The following is a 14,286-nucleotide window of genomic DNA, read 5'->3' on the forward strand; positions in this document are numbered from 1 at the left end:
ACTATTCTCCAGGTCCCTAATTACGGTCCTTTTTTCCTCCTCCAAGAGGCGCCGACGAGTGCGCATTTCCTTTTCTAAAACTTTACTGAGCATGGGGAGATCTAGGGGAGGCAAATGCAATTCCATATCACTTGTCGTCTCTGAGGGGTTAAAGTCGATGCCGGGATTGCTGGTAGATTCTTTCTTTAGATGTGCCCATCGCTTCTTTAACATGCTAAGTGAAACCTCACATGGGGTGGATGATTCCTTCCTTGCTAGTTTTTCGTTGTAGCGAACATCTTTCAGGAGTTCAAGATCTCCATCCTCATACGGAAAGTCCTGAGCGATCGAAATATTGCCACTCTGGTTCGCTTCCTTCCCTGGCATAGCTGTCTCAGTGAAGTTGTCAAAATTTCGAAGGAGCTTTGGAGAATCAGCAACAAGTCTCCTCTTCCTGTGATCCTCTTTCCTAAAAATACCTTTAAGTTTTCTTGTACAAACAGACAGACCACCTCCGGTAGCTAGCACCTGTACTTTCGGATTAGTACTTCTACGGCGTATATTACCTTTTCCTATACGTAGACGTTTATCCTTAGAACTTTTGTTTTCGTTATTAAATCTGGTTTTTATTTTATAGCCTTTTTTTTTCTTTTCTTAATTCAGAATACAACTATTAGCGATATCTTTACCAAGAGCCTTTCTTTCTCAACTCTTGCTGCAACAATTAAAGATTTCGGACCAACCCGCCTCCAGCCTTACTCCACCTCCTTATCACAGCCTCAACTCTGCTCCCTGAAATTCTAGGCGAGTTGTTGGCTGCTAGGCCAGGCGAGGAAGTGGATAATTCAAAATTCAAACAGGGGCCCACCAACGGCTCCCTGCCATTATCACAACCCTCGGGATTAGCAACTGTCACCTTTTCCGGTGGGTCAACCATCGCCGACGACTGAATGTTGGGAACTTGCAAATCGGGGCCCTCAGAAGCAGCCAAATTATCTTTACTTCATTCCCCCATTACCGACATCGCCAGACTGTTGATACTATCCTTAGAGATCGCTTGACTCCTACAGAATAAATACTGGAATCTACTCTTAGATTAATAGATGAGGGGATAGATTTCCAAAGGGGAGTTATGACCAAAGCCGAGGCAAAGGTCATACAGTGCTCGTGGTTACCAAAGAGCTGAGTCTAGTGATCGTGGTTACCAAAGAGCTGAGTCTGGACCACCTGGCCCAGGTGCTGTCCGAGGATCTCCACAGTTGACATAGACCAGGCATGAAGAGGGATATTATAGAATCTAATCCTAATGGTTCTAGCACCCGTGTTATAAGCCAGGAACCAAGGCTGAAGGGAGGAGAGGTATCCCCCCAGAGCATCACCTCCACGCCTGAGAATAGCAGTCGCCTGGGATTCTAACTCAAAGGAAAACCAAATATCCACTGAGTTGATTAAGGCCTTTGCAGTTTGGAAAGGCCCCAACATCTTTTAGCCCACTCCCATACATCTTCCAACAGCGAAGATCCAGATTTTAAACTCCTAATGAGATAACTCCTAAGACTCTTCTTTCTTTCCTCCACTAGGCTAGTTGGAATATAAGGGCCAAGAGATCATGTACCTCGACCTGAGAGGGGCCGACTTTAGGCCTCCAAACCATGGATGGGCCAGTTTGGTCTTAGGCCCTGAGCATTTCCTATCTATATATATATATATGAGGAAAGTGTTGGTGAGCTTAAGCGCCCCAATCACATGGGTCCCACATTTTCTGTGGTGATCCAAACCATTCATTTGCAAGGCCTTATCATAGATAGGGTGTGTACCAAAAATCAGCTCCATAGGATCATCCTAACCCCTCCATTTGTGGAGGACAAAAATGGGCAGATTTGTGGACAAATAATGTCTGTCCATTTTTGTCCTCCACAAATGGAGGGGTTAGGATGATCCTATGGAGCTGATTTTTGGTACACATCCTATCTATGATAGGGCCTTGCAAATGAATGGTTTGGATCACCACAGAAAATGTGGGACCCATGTGATTGGGCGCTTAAGCTCACCAACAGTTTCCTCTATATATATATATATAAAAGTATTCACATTAATCTAACGGATCATATCCGTCCGTGCAATTACATAAAATGCGGAACCCTGATCGATTTGGATGTTACCGGGTCATTCGAGTTATGAGTGGGATCGTCGCAGGGATCCGACGATCGATCCTACAGAACCCTATGGTGGGTCCCACTGCGATCTCACTCTGTAGTTAAACTACACTCGCATTAGGTCAATGGCCTACATCGAGCCGTAACCCTGAAGATGACGGCCAGATCATCTTACCTCTAATCACATCTTGTATGTGCAAGTCCTTTCTTCTTGACTACATCTATTGAGTTGAGTCATACGAGGGGTGGACACTTCTTACCCCTTTGGCTCACTCTGGGTATACCATTTTGGTCAAGCGGTGTCCGGCCTCCAAATGCATTTGTAAAATCCTTTAAAAACACTGTTTCATAAAACATTCCAATAAACCTTTTATCAAGTCCACCTAAGGACGAATATGTGTTACAAAATAAGCACATTACACATATTCATTAATATAATTACCCATTCATGTCATGAAATAAACCTTTATTAATTACAAAATGTCATTCTGCTGGCTTTTCACGGCATATACTCTAACAACAACAACTGCCAGACACCTAAAAATTGGTATTAACAAGAATATAAAATTAGTTAATCACATATGGAAGGTTTACTTTCAGTAGTGTTAAAACATAATTGCAAAGAGAGAGAGAGCATTCTTCCACCATAGTACAGAATCAAGCACTTGAGCTGTAAGCCTGCGAATAGTTGAGGGGCTGGGCCAGCTCCAACGGAGCAAACAAATTGGGGTTTCGCATGGAAAGACCAACTCCTAGTGCCACCCCGAGACAAATGTATAGGCAACAACAGTTATGCATATACTTATACAACTATATGCAAAAACAAACCAGTACAAGAACATTAAGCCAGACTACGCAAGATTTCAGTCATTCTGTAATTTATTATTAGTCTTTTAGATGAGAAAATCATGAAAGAAATGGAAAATATTTGTTTTGGATCTAAAACAAAGTCGATAAGTATCCATGCAACCATTCTAACACAGAAATAGAGAAAAAGCGATGTTACGAAAGTATAATGAGTCTTGGACTAGTGCAACAGACTTAGGTTCTTTTAATGTGAGAAATTGAGAATAACAATCATTATAATTATAGTTGACGCAAACATAAATTAAGTGTCAGATGGAAGCCTGAGATCAGTTGTACAGTCATCAAAATTTTATTGGGGTGGGTTTTTTGGGATATTTGTTCTTCATTTAACTCCGCATGTATTTCTCACAGCCTGTCCCAAGCCAAGATAAAGGAGGGTTGGCGTTAGGTTGGTAGCTGGCCGTAAACTTAGTGTAACGACCCGGATTCTCAGGCTAAATTTTGAGGCAATTCTGAGCCTAGCTCTTTATAAAACAGAGCAAACGAGCCCCGAAAATCCGGATTGCTACGCCTCTCAAAAAAATAAAAGAGGCACAAAACACATTCATTCTTTCATACAGCGGAAGTCTTAGTTAAAAACAAATCATTTATTTAATGAAATAGAGACAAAAATAAGGGAAGAGAATTTTATTCCAATACTTTCAATAATAACTCCACAAATTTGCCAAATTAAATATCCATGCCCCAAAGGACTTTGGAAAGAAAACTAAAAGAAATAAATAACTGCCTAAACTATGCCATCTCTCCCCATCCCATTGTCTAGGTCATCTCATCAGCAAATGCTCCTTCGTTTTGATCGATTTGCTGGTTTTCTGGATTTTCGCCATTAAAGTCTGTTGAAAAGTTTTAAAGGTCAGGATGCAAGAATAACGGTTATGCAGAGTAATAAAACTTAACTTAAGCAATTGAAGATGTAAAGATATAATCATCTCATATTAGAGGCATATCAAAGAAATTTAGCATATCAAGAAAGACATGGTATTTGGTGCAACAATAAGCAATAATATAGAGGTTTTTCTGATAACACCTTTGAATTTGCAAAATAGGACTCTTTGTTCAATATGATTGTTCATTAGAGACTATTGCTCTAGTCATTAGAATCTAAGGTTCTAAAATCGTTTAGAGACTATGCTCTTCCCTTTCCTTCCCCATTAATTTCTATACACAATGATACCCATGTAGAATTATAACCTTCGAACTGTTTTTGTACGAGGATACCTTTCGCACTGTTTTTGTACGAGGAGTTCACGTAGTTCTTTTGACCTTCTCGCCCCTTTTTGGGTACGAGGGAAATAGTATCAAGGGTATATGAAACTATGGCCTTTAAATTATCTCCATCATAGGGTTGTGGGTTTTCAATGAAAGCCATGAATTGGATTCAAGAATCAAGAAACAAAAACATAAGAGGTTTTTATCTAAATTTTCAAGAACTCTAGTTATAGTGTAGATTACAAAACATAATCCGAAATCTTGCCTTTGCCTTTGAATGGATTGGTTTGATTGATGTGATTGATTACTTGAATTGAGAGAATTGAATGAAGCTTGATGGATCTTGGAGTTGAAAGCCCTTCCTTCTTCTCCCTTTCCTTGAATTCTCCTTTTCTTATTCTCCTTAGGTTTTAGGGTTTTGATTTATGAAGAACATTAGGTTATGATAGTGTATATATATGGTCATGAATCTTTTTAGGGTTTGTTTTGGTGTTAACTCACCCAAAAAGGACGGAAATCGGCACTTCATAGAGAGTTTGGAAACTCTCGGATTCTCAATCCGCGACATTCTCGGAGTTCCGAGGCATTTTCTCGGAGTTCCGAGAAATGCTCTCGGAGTTCCGAGAACCGGATTCCAAAACTACTGTCCGATTTCTCGGAATTCCGAGGTTATTTTCTCGGAGTTCCGAGATCTCTCCAGTAGTTCTCGGAGTTCCGAGAATTATTCTCGGAATTCCGAGTTTTTTTTTTTTTTTTGGGTTGTTACACTCTACCCCCCTTAGAGGAATTTCGTCCTCGAAATTTGATCTCTCTCATAGGGTAAACCGAAAACAACCGATTATTATACAACAGATTATAAATGAGAAGTAAGGAATATACCTCCGAGCAAATGCGGATATTTCTTCAAGATTTCCGATTCGCGCTCCCAAGTTGCTTCTTCAACGCCATGATGTCGCCAAAGAACCTTGACCAACGAAATCGTCTTATTTCGCAAAGCTCGCTCTTCTCGATCTAAAATCTTCACAGGTCCTTCAGAAAAAGACCAATCTTCTTGAAGCTCGACATCATCCTCGGCCAAAACATGTGAAGGGTCGGGATGATACAATCGAAGCATCGATACATGAAAAACATCATGCATCCGCTCCAAATTAGAAGGCAACTTCAATTTATAAGCTCTTGCCCCAATCCTTTTCACAATTCGGTAGGGTCCAATAAAACGAGGAGTCAACTTCCCTTTCTTTCCAAAACGCATTACTGCCCTGAACGGCGAAATCTTCACAAAAACCATATCGCCTTCAGCGAATTCTAAATCTCTCCTCCGCTGATCGGCATAACTCTTCTGTCGACTCTGCGCGATCTTCAAACGATCCTTAATCAATGCAACTTTTTCAGTCGACTCTCGAACCAACTTTGGTCCAAGCAATTGCTTCTCACCAACTTCAGCCCAGCACAAAGGTGATCTGCAGGCATGGCCATATAGAGCTTCGAATGGAGCCATCTGAATACTCTGCTGGTAGCTGTTGTTGTAAGCAAATTCACATAGAGGCAAATGCTTCTCTTAATCTCCACCAAAATCTAGAACACAAGCTCTCAACAAATCTTCAAGGATCTGATTTACCCTTTCAGTCTGACCATCAGTCTGAGGATGATATGCTGTACTGAAACTCAACTTCGAACCCAAAGCAGAATGTAAGCTCTTCCAGAATCCCGAAGTGAAACGAGAGTCTCGGTCAGAGATTATGGTCGAGGGCACACCATGATACCTAACGATCTGAGCCACATATGTTTCAGCAAGCTTTTCCAACTTCCAATCTTTCTTAATCGGAATGAAATGAGCCGATTTAGAAAGACGGTCCACAATCACCCAAATACCATCACAATTGCTCTTCGATTTGGGTAAACCCATGATAAAATCCATGGACAAGCTATCCCATTTCCACATGGGAATCTCCAAAGGGTCCAATGTACCTCCAGGTTTCTGATGCTCTGCCTTTACTTTCTGTCAAGTTAGGCATTTAGAAACATACTCAGCAATGTCCCTTTTCATTCCACTCCACCAAAGATTCCTCTTGAAGTCTTGGTACATCTTTGTGTTACCTGGATGAATGGTGTAACGAGACTTATGTGCCTCATCCAAAATGTCCTTTCTGATTTCTTCCTTAGCTGGCACACAAATTCTGTCTTTAAAGAACAAACATCCATCCTCTCCTACTGAAAACTTTGGTTTAGAATCAACTTCAGCCTTTAATTTCAAAATTCCTTCATCATCTATCTGAGCTGCTTTAACAGTTTCTATGATATTCGACCGAACTCGAATATTAGCAATAAAGGATTTATCGCCAATTTCGCAAGTTCCCAAATCTAAATCTCTGAACCGCTCAAGCAATTCCCATTCTTCCATCATCAAACAGGCCATCATAGGGTGTTCTTGTCGGCTAAGAGCGTCAGCCACTACATTAGCCTTGCCTGGATGATAACTCAAGGTGAAGTCATAATCCTTCAAAAATTCAACCCATCTTCTCTGTCTCATATTCAGCTCTTTCTGATCAAAAAGATACTTGAGGCTCTTATGATTTGTAAAAACCTCAAACTTGACACCATACAAGTAGTGTCGCCATATCCTCAAAGCGAAAACCACTGCTGCTAATTCCAGATCATGAGTTGGGTAATTCACTTCGTGCTTCTTCAACTGCCTCGAACCATAGGCAATGACCTTGCCTGATTGCATGAGCACGCAACCCAAACCTCGAAATGATGCATCACTATACACCACAAAATCTCCTTCTGCGGTAGGAAGTATCAAAACTGGAGCTGATGTCAATATTTTCTTCAATTCTTGAAAACTGCTTTCACATTCTTCATTCCAAACATATTTAACATTCTTCCTGGTCAATTTAGTCAAAGGTCCAGCTAAGATTGAAAAGCCTTCAACAAACTTCCTGTAATACCCGGCCAGACCCAAGAAACTTCTGATCTCAGTAACAATGGTAGGTTGCTTCCAGGAAGTAACTGCTTGAATCTTAGTAGGATCCACTTCAATTCCTTCTTTTGATATCACATGACCCAAAAATGTAACACGCTCGAGCCAAAACTCACATTTAGAGAATTTTGCATACAACTGATTCTTTCTCAAAGTCTCCAATGCAAGTCCCAAATGCTTAGCATGCTCCTCTTCAGATTTCGAGTAAATAAGGATGTCATCTATGAATACCACCACGAACTGATCCAAAAATGGCTTGAATACTCTATTCATCAAGTCCATAAATATGGCTGGTGCATTTGTCAATCCAAACGGCATTACGACAAATTCATAGTGACCGTATCGAGTACGAAAAGCTGACTTTGAAATGTCCTCGTCTCTGATACGCAACTGATGATATCCAGATCTCAAATCAATCTTCGAGAAATGAGTAGCTCCTTGCAACTGGTCAAAGAGATCGTCTATCCGAGGAAGAGGATAACGATTCTTGATAGTCACCTTATTCAACTGCCTGTAGTCAATGCACAAGCGAAGACTACCATCCTTCTTCTTCACAAATAGCACAGGAGCTCCCCATGGGGATGAACTGGGTCTAACAAATCCCTTCTCCAACAATTCTGATAACTGCTCCTTCAATTCTTTCAATTCAGCCGGGGCCATTCTGTAAGGTGTTTTAGAAATAGGCTCGGTCCCTGGCACAAGATCGATAGTAAAGTCGATCTCTCTGTGGGGAGGTAATTCAAAGTCTTCTGGAAAGACATCCAGAAACTCCCTCACCACAGGGATGTCTGAAACAGACAACTCAATACTGACTTCTTCCTTCTCCATGAAAGCCAGAAAGCATTCACATCCTTTATTGATCAACTTCTGAGCTTTCACAGCTGCAATTACTTTAATCTTCTTCATAGGGCGCTTCACTCCCTCAAAAACGATTTCTTCTTCTCCAGGAATTGCAAATTTCACGATTTTATGAAAGCAATCCACATTAGCATGATAAGCTGCTAGCCAATCCATACCAAGGATAACTCTAAAATCGTTCATCTCCAATAGCACTAAATCAGCCAAAAGCTCTCTACCACCTATCTTTATAATACATCCCTTACATACTAAATTTGTAATTACATCATCTCCTAAAGGAGTAATAATTCTCAAAGGGAAATTTAGAGTAATAGGGGTCAAATTCAGTTCTTTCGCAAAAATCGGTGATATGAATGACAAGGTAGAGCCAGAATCTACAAGAATATGCACAGATGTATTATTAACAAAAAGCTGACCTTCAATGACTGCGTCGGAGGCATCAGCGTCTTGTTGATTAAGCGCATAGACTCGGTTGACAGGTGCTTGAGATGCACTCTTCTCCAGATTCTGCTGGCGATTCTGATACCCTTTCCACTGATTCTGCTGCTGCTGCTGCGCTGGGGGTTTCTGCTGCTGCTGATTATTATTAATTCGGTTCCCCTGATTCATTGCTGGCTGAAAATTCTGCTGCTGCCTTTGAGGTCTCGTGTCCCTAAATGTAGGCTTAGGACACTCCAAAATCTTGTGACTCGGGTCTCCACAGTTGTGGCAGACATTCATCGTCTTCCAACACCTTCCAGCATGAAATTTTCCGCAAATAGCACAAGGAACCCTTGCAGGAACTCCATCTTCCATTCTCTGTCTCTTAGGCGGCGGCACTTGATTCCTGCTCCCTGATGGCGGCATTCTGGCGGCCATAATCACTTTCTCACTACGCTCAGCCATCTCGGCTTTCGCGCAAGCTTCTACCTGTAGACACCCCCATTTTGCTCTGCTTTGATCAACAAAGAAATTAGGGTTTCGCTGTCAATTTTTCAGTATTTTCCATTCCCGTGTTCATCCCTTACGCTTTCTCAAATCTTTCTGGTCATTCCTGCAATGTTCTGATTTTTTTTTCCGTTGAGTATTGAGAAGGGTTATTCATGAGAATCCGAGCAAAAGAGAATGTGGGACCCGCTGGTGTGGGACCCGTTTGTGTGGGACCCGCTGGTGTGGGACCTGCTAGTGTGGGACCTGCTAGTGTGGGACCCGTTTGTGTGGGACCCGCTGATGTGGGACCCGTTTGTGTGGGACCCGCTGATGTGGGACCCGCTTCTGTAGGGCCCGCTGATGTGGGGCCCGCTTGTGCGGAACCCACAAAGTGGGACTCACCATTAGCATGACTTAACTTTCTCTACCATTTCCACTAACTTCATTTTTCCCTTTAAAATAACACCATTATCTCCATTACCATTATATATTCCATTATCCCCACCACCATTATCTCCATTACCATTATATATTCCATTATCCCCACCACCATTCCCACCATTACCATTATATATTCCATTATCCCCACCACCATTCCCACCATTACCATTATATATTCCATTATTCCCACCACCATTCCCACCATTACCATTATATATTCCATTATTCCCACCACCATTCCCACCATTACCATTATATATTCCATTATTCTCCACCACACCCACCATTCTCATTTTTTATTTCCACCTCTCCACTAAGTTTTTCACTATATAAAGAGAGGTGATGAGAGGAAGAAAGGAGGAGAAAAACAACACATTGTTTTTGGATAGTTTTCTCTTTCTCTCCCTCAATATCTCCCTCCCTCAATATCTCTCACTCTCTCACTCTCACACTATCATTATCTACTTTCTCTCCTTATTTGTTTCTCCCCATCTCTCTCCCTTGTTCCATATAAAAAAAAATATAAAAGAAAATAAAACAAAGAAAAAGAGAAAGAAAGCGGAAGCGGATCAAGCGGCGGTGCGATTTTCGAATTTTTCGGCTCTCGGATTCGACGAGGATTTCGATCACAGGTAGGTACTTAATTTTTAGATTTTTCTAGAATTATTTGGTATATTTGCATGATTTTTAGTATTTAATTGGATTTAGTTGAAAATTAAATATGTATGCTCAAAATCATGATCTCCATGAGTGTTTCGAAAATAAAATATATACTAAATGAATTCCAAAATTAATGAAATTTCGTGGGAAACTAATATGATACCAGTACATTCTACCATGAAATTTTGAGAATTTGTAGAATTTGTTTGGTATATTATTTTATGCTTTCTTTGAAATTTACCAGCTTTTGAAGGAATTGTTACTGACATCAGATCACAACTAAAATTCTTAAAATTTTTACAGTAGTCTTCAATCTCACATTTCTAGTTACTGTAAAAGTTTCAAGTGATTTGGATCTGTTTTCATATGGGATGTAGGGTTACTTCATAATCTGGTCTGAAAATTAAAAAATCTGAAACTGATAGTAAATGGTTTCCAAAATTCATGAAAATTTCTCAGTATGTTATTTTTACTTATATCTTATTACTGTAGAAATTTCATTGAATTTAGATTCATATTTCTAGTGGTTTCTGTGTTATTTGTGCAATCTGGTCAATCAATTGTTAAATCGAAATTAAATATGAGCTTAATGTAAAAATCTGTAAAACTCTTCCCGTAAGCTACATTTCATCATATCTTGCTGCTGTAGAAATTTCAACTCATTTCGAATTTGTTTGCAATAATTTCACTTGTAAAATCACTCATATGCTTAAAATTGATAAAATCCATTGAAAATTCGAAATTAATTAAAAATCATTGTGAAAATTTCCAAAGAACCTTAAATTTTGTCACATGTTCACTCCTTAATCCATTGAAACAGAAATTTTAGGATCTTTAGATTTTCCTGGAAAAATGGCCAGTGCATCCATAATCGTATCCCAATTGCAACCGATCTTTGACAATTTGAATACTTAAGCTATAGCATGTTGTTGGCTCCGAGGTTACTGTCCACGGAAATCCTGAGATATGCCAGGCAATAAGATGTTATAACCTAAGTATTAAATTGCGCAAGGAAAGAACGCACGATTCCCTTCCTTGGATGCTATTCTGGGCCGAAATTGGTGAACCCTAGAACCATTGGTAATCCTCAAGTGTCCATAAATCGAAAATCCATGAAATCTGAAATTAATTAACTTCAAGAATTTGAATTGATTTGTCTCGAGTCTTTCGGAACCATTGGATTATGGTTTCCAATCTAAGAACCATTAGAGCCCAATTTAGGAACCCTAGTGTTGTGTCGTGTCCTAAATTTTAGGGAGTCCTAGAGTTAGGAGTCCAGCCTCATCACGGACGCTTGCTATGTATAGCAACCGTACCATAGGTCTAGTTACACTAGTCACCCAATCTTTCCTTAAGACAAGCCTAGTAAACTAGGATGTAGGCAAACCTGCATTAGTCTAAGGGACAACTTGCATTCAGATAAGAATCATATAGCATCTTAGATGGAATCCTAAGATAATAAAATCCTCAACTTGAATTAAATAATTCCTCTTAAAACTGTTGAAACAGTCAAATCCGTCTAAGTCGGTGTCCTAGTTGAGTTAGGCATATGTAGCTTAGCTTAGGTGCACTGAACTACGTCGACTCTGATCCCAGTGAGGCTTGGGTACGTAGGCAGCTTGGATGTCTGATGGCATACCACCCGCGAGTCGGCACCACAACAAATTGTGGTGTTTTTGTATATTAATTTTCTTGTAAATGCTTAATCAAATCACTTAGGATTTTTCATGAAATTAGAATTTTAGGAGAACTTTCACCTAGATTGAATCCAGACAAATTAAGAAATCAAGATACACATTTAGGATTCACATTGAAATTAGATCATAGGATGCATGTCACTTAGTTCGCACAATAACATAGAGTTGAATGAGCCATTTAAAATAAATTTAAAAGAGTTAGCTTTTGGAATCGAAGACCGATTATCGGGCAAGAATGGTGCATGTGGTGGATAACTCCCCATACCTTCCATTCTCGTAACCAGGTAGCGAGTCTAGATTTCTGGTTAATTATGGGTCCTAGATCCCACATCTAGGTGGCGACTCTGTCAATCTCTTTCGTGTGGAATTCGGATTGCCTTAGTGATCCCAAGTTCACAGGAAAGACGAATTCAAATCAACAAATAAAATGCACACGCCAATCGCGTGGGAACGAGAGACCAAGAGAGAGCGCGCGGCGGCTCGCGCCCCACGCCCCTCTCGCGGGATCAGGGTACCACAGTCTGGCGACTCTGCTGGGGACCACCTAACTTCATTACAATTCCAAAGGATAACTCATTTGAATCTATTTTAACTGGCTCATGAAAACTCTATCTCTTTTATGCTTGTTAGATTAGTTTGTATGCTTTATTTTCTCATCACATATACTCAAACTTAATCTAACAAAACCTGAAGGCATCATATATTGCGCGAACTTATTGCACACACTTACATCACTTTCATCTAAACCCCTGCATCTCACATGCACACACGTCCTATTTTAGGAACCCGGAGTGTTATCTAGCATGGTTGACTGGGATTTCATCACCTGGTGCCTCTGTGCTAGAGAAGCATTCCACCCTTAGCCTAGTACCTTTATGGTACGTAAACGGATCTCTTGTTCACGTACTGATACGCCGGACACTGGTACAGTATATCGAACAGGGATTCGCGCTAAGGGAACTCTTGGCCTTACCCCTAGATTAACCCACACATGCATGTAGTATACGAACACATGTGCATCACGTGTGTGAGCCTAGTTTAGGATATCCTACCTATTTGTGTCTAGATTAGGCCGTAGACCATCTTCTAATGGCTACGATCGGTCCTAGGTACACAAACAAAGTCATGAGTCGAGATCCTCTCTCCACTCCGCTAGATTAGGATTAGGGTTGATGCCTTCAGGTAACACTGATAAAATGTGCAAAGATTAAAAAACTTTCCCTTTGGGGTTAGGATTTAAATCCCATTCATTTCCAAAGATCTCATAGGATTAGTCATTCATGATCCATCCGTTGAAAGCAATCTTATGCTATCTCATCTCATCTCGATCGTACGATTTTTAATCTTATATTATCTGATTCGATCGAGTATCCATACTTCCTTTATATTGGTAGGAACTCATCCTAATCTCATGTTCATGTAATCCTGATTATCCCTGTATCCTTTCTCCTGGCTTACAGACACCATGTCTACTCGTACAATTCTTGATTGGATCCGTGGTACATTAAGAGAATCCCATATCTATGCCATAAGTGAGCAAGAGAAAAATCTCTTCGGTTACGTGGCCACCATCAAGCTCGATTGGGGATTACTCTATGCTGCATCAGAGTGTTGGGATCCCGATCATCATGTCTTCCGTTTTGGCAACCAAGAAATGTGTCCCACCTTTGAAGAATGGTGTGCCTTATTGGAATATCCTGTAGATGGCCCTCTGGTGAAGCCATCTTACGTGTCGGATTATCGTCCTTTGTTCCTTCGCTTGATGAATAATCCAGATGAATCCATGAACTCTTTCATCAAAGACCAGGAAGTGTCCATGCAACAACTGATTGACATTTACCCTCCTGTTGGGCATATTGGTGCTGTTGATATTCAAAAAGCCCGAGGTCGCGCTCTGAGATTCTGCTCCTTTGCTAGGTTCCTCACTGTCCAGCCTTCTCGCTGTGCGTCAGCTGTTCTCTTGGACCTCGTTGATCAGATGGATCGTGGCGCCAATCCAATTCCTACTATGCTTGCAGAAACCTTCAATGGATTGGATGAGATGGCTCGTCTTCGTGCCAGCTCAGGTCCAGGCTCTTATGTTCGATCTTTTGTTGGGTCCTTCTCAGGATGTCCTGCATTACTTCACGTGTGGTTATGCCACAAGCTAAAAATTGCAGCTCCTGTGCATTTTGATCATACGTTATACACCTTCAGTGAATGGCGTCATGATGTTTCTTTCAATCATAAAGGCGATTGGGCTGAGTGGTTGAGTTCTCGCCATGAAGATCAGATTTATTGGCAAATCCCTGGAATCCAAGAAGCTGTCTTCAATACTGGAGAAGCTAACTACGTTCGCCTTCTTGGCCTCAAAAAGACTTCCTTTTATATTCCTGCCAGGATTCAGCGTCAGTATGGAAGGGAGCAATCCATTGTGCCTCCCCTTCGTCATTTCTATCCGCCTGAGGATCTCAAGCCCAAGATTGTCAAAGCCGTTTCATCTGCTTGGGATGTTCGAGTCATCAAATCTTTCAAGGAGTCAGTTGAGGAA

General features: G+C 40.8%; 1 protein-coding gene across 2 annotated transcripts in view; it reads right to left on the reverse strand.

Annotated features, from left to right (window-relative positions):
* The window catches only part of LOC143862360 (protein VAC14 homolog), a 190,984-nt gene that overhangs the window by 15,513 nt on the left and 161,185 nt on the right, over positions 1-14,286 (reverse strand). The window lies entirely within an intron of this gene.

This window comes from Tasmannia lanceolata, unplaced genomic scaffold, assembly GCF_043159265.1.
Source record: "Tasmannia lanceolata isolate RefF3 unplaced genomic scaffold, GAP_Taslan_0.1 ptg000037l, whole genome shotgun sequence".
Lineage (NCBI taxonomy): Eukaryota > Viridiplantae > Streptophyta > Magnoliopsida > Canellales > Winteraceae > Tasmannia > Tasmannia lanceolata.